This window comes from Corylus avellana, chromosome 1 (assembly GCF_965113065.1).
Source record: "Corylus avellana chromosome 1, dhCorAvel1.hap1.2, whole genome shotgun sequence".
NCBI lineage: Eukaryota > Viridiplantae > Streptophyta > Magnoliopsida > Fagales > Betulaceae > Corylus > Corylus avellana.
This window is the reverse complement of record NC_142490.1, coordinates 32485474-32488641: the sequence shown is the minus strand read 5'-3', so window position 1 is coordinate 32488641 and position 3168 is coordinate 32485474.

Genomic DNA, 3168 nt, shown 5'->3' with positions numbered 1-3168 from the left:
AATTCAACCTAGTACGAGAGGAACCGTTGATTCGCACAATTGGTCATCGCGCTTGGTTGAAAAGCCAGTGGCGCGAAGCTACCGTGCGCTGGATTATGACTGAACGCCTCTAAGTCAGAATCCGGGCTAGAAGCGACGCGTGCGCCCGTCGCCCGATTGCCGACCTGCAGTAGGGGCCTCGGCCCCCAAAGGCACGTGTCGTTGGTGAAGCCCTCGCGGCGGACGAGCCGCGCGGGCCGCCTTGAAGTTTAATTTCCACCGAGCGGCGGGTAGAATCCTTTGCAGACGACTTAAATACGCGACGGGGTATTGTAAGTGGCAGAGTGGCCTTGCTGCCACGATCCACTGAGATTCAGCCCTATGTCGCTTCGATTCGTCCCTCCCCGCCCTCCTCCACATTCCCCTCTACTACCCGCCGCATTTCATCTTGAGGCTAGCAAGGGGGGAACGGGTTTTATCGTGGGCCCACGGCAGGGCCATGACACTGCCTGCGGGCCCGCGACAGGCCCAACGCACAGCCCGGGTGCCCGTGGTATACTTGCTCAAAAATCTCATCAAAACTCCAAGTATTTCTTCGAAAAAGGCCATTATGTTTGCTCGGACATTTTTGCGCATCCTCCTGCCGGATGGGATTTAGACTTAACGGCTCTTTAGGGGGGGCATGCAAGCGGCTCCCCACACGCGCGCGCGCGCGCGCGCGTGCGTGCGTGTGCGTGTGCGTGTGCGTGGCTGTGGGCTGTAGGGCTGTAGTGGCGCTAGTGGCGCACTTGGCACTTAGCACGAAGCATCGGAGCTTAGGAGCTAATCTTGAGCCAATCGCCCAAAGTGTGTGTATAATTTCACTATAAACATTTGGAAGGTGTCCGAGGCTTCAAGCCACAGGTTTGCTTTGGTGCCTTGGTGGGTGCGACGGAATGCCTTGGTGGGGGTGCCTTGGCGGCTGCCTTGGCATGCCTTCCGTGCCGTGGGCAAGCGCGCGGCATGCCTTGGTGGGTGCCTTGGCGGGTGCCATGGCATGCCTTGGTGGGTGCCTTGGCGGGTGCCTTGGCATGCCTTGGTGGGTGCCTAGGCTGGTGCCATGGCATGCCTTGGTGGGTGCCATGGCATGCCTTGTGCGGTGCTTCGGTTGCAGCCGTGCCACGGGCAAGCCCGCGACACGCCCATGGCACTGCCTGGGTGCCAGCCGTGGCCCAGCCAGCGCGCCCCAGCCACGGCAATCGCCGCGTGCCCACGACAAGGCCAAGGCACTACAAACCGAGGTTAGTGGCACTGCAATCAGAGGTTAGTGGCAGTGCCTGGGTGCCAGCCGTGGCCCAGCCAGCGCGCCCCAGCCATGGCAATCGCAGCGCGCCCACGACAAGGCCAAGGCACTACAAACCGAGGTTAGTGGCACTGCAAACAGAGGCTAGTGGCAGTGCCCGGGTGCCAGCCGTGGCCCAGCCAGCGCGCCCACGACAAGGCCAAGGCACTACAAACCGAGGTTAGTGGCACTGCAAACGGAGGTTAGTGGCACTGCCTTGCCTGTGTGCCCACACACCCATGCCACGGCTTGCCTTGGTGGGTGCCTTGGCATGCCTTGGTGGGTGCCTTGGCATGCCTTGGTGGGTGCCATGGCATGCCTTGGTGGGTGCCATGGCTTGCCTTGGTGGGTGCCATGGCTTGCCTTGGTGGGTGCCTTGGCATGCCTTGGTGGGTGCCTTGGCATGCCTTGGTGGGTGCCATGGCATGCCTTGGTGGGTGCCATGGCTTGCCTTGGTGGGTGCCATGGCTTGCCTTGGTGGGTGCCATGGCATGCCTTGGTGGGTGCCAGGGCTTGCCTTGGTGGGTGCCATGGCATGCCTTGGTGGGTGCCATGGCTTGCCTTGGTGGGTGCCACGGCATCCCAAAACGAGTCGACACCGTGCCAAATTTTTTTTTGCCCGTGCCAATTGCCCAAACTTTGTTTCTAAATTCATTATAAGACATTTGGAAGGTTTCCCAAGCTTCAACTCCCGCTCAGCAGCAATTTTCTATTTTTTATGAATTTTTTAATATTTTCCAATTAAAAAATAATAAAAAATAATCCGTTCGTCGGAAAAATATAAAATTTTTTCCTACTTGAAGACATGATTTTTCTAAGCATGTGTGCAAAAAATCTCATCAAAACTCCAATTATTTCTTCAAAAAAGGCCATTATGTTTGCTCGGACATTTGTGCGCATCCTCCTGCCAGAGGGGATTTAGACTTAAGGGCTCTTTAGGGGGGGCATGCAAGCAGCCCCATGGGCAGCAGCAGGTGTGCTGCCCATCCGTGCCCCAACACATGCCAAGCTGGGCATGTGTTCAAAGGGCGTGTGCCACGCTTCCCGCAGGCGGCGGGGGGTATCGCCTTTCCACCGCCGCCCGGCGGTGGTTGTGGTGGCGGCCGGCGGAATTTTCCGGCGACGGAATTTTCCGGCGGGCGTCTGTCCCTTCGAAATTCATGGGCTGCAATCGTGAACGTCATGCCTACGCTCTCGAGCGCTTCTTGGCAGCGGCTTGCCTATGCAAAGCGGGCGGTGTTCATTTCATCCAATGCTACGCGTGGGCTTGCCGATGGAGGCAATTGGGGGCGTTTGGCTTGATTTTTGTGGTGCGTAAGACCCGTGTGTGTGCGTGTGTCGGCGTGTGTGCGCGTGTGTGTTCTAATGTTCTTGGGGGTGGCCCCGTGGCGGTCGAGCCTACATGCTTGGTGGCTTCATTGGCGACACGCCTGTGCACGCGGATGGTGTTCGTTTCACCCAGTGCTACGCATGGGCAAGCTAGTGGGGCTGCTTGGGCTGCGGCTTTGCTTCCATGGGGCTGATCCCCCCCTCGGTTTCCTTTTGGCTCGCTTTGGGGTGGCCCCATGGCGGTCGAGCCTACGTGCTTGGTGGCTTCATTGGCGACACGCCTGTGCACGCGGATGGTGTTCGTTTCACCCAGTGCTACGCATGGGCAAAAGCTAGTGGGGCTGCTTGGGCTGTGGCTTCGCTTCCATGGGGCTGATCCCCCTCGGTTTCCTTTTTGGCTCGCTTTGGGGGTGGCCCCATGGCGGTCGAGCCTGCATGCCTGGTGGTTTCATTGGCGACACGCCTGTGCACGCGGATGGTGTTCGTTTCACCCAGTGCTACGCATGGGCAAGCTAGTGGGGCTGCTTGGGCTGTGGCTT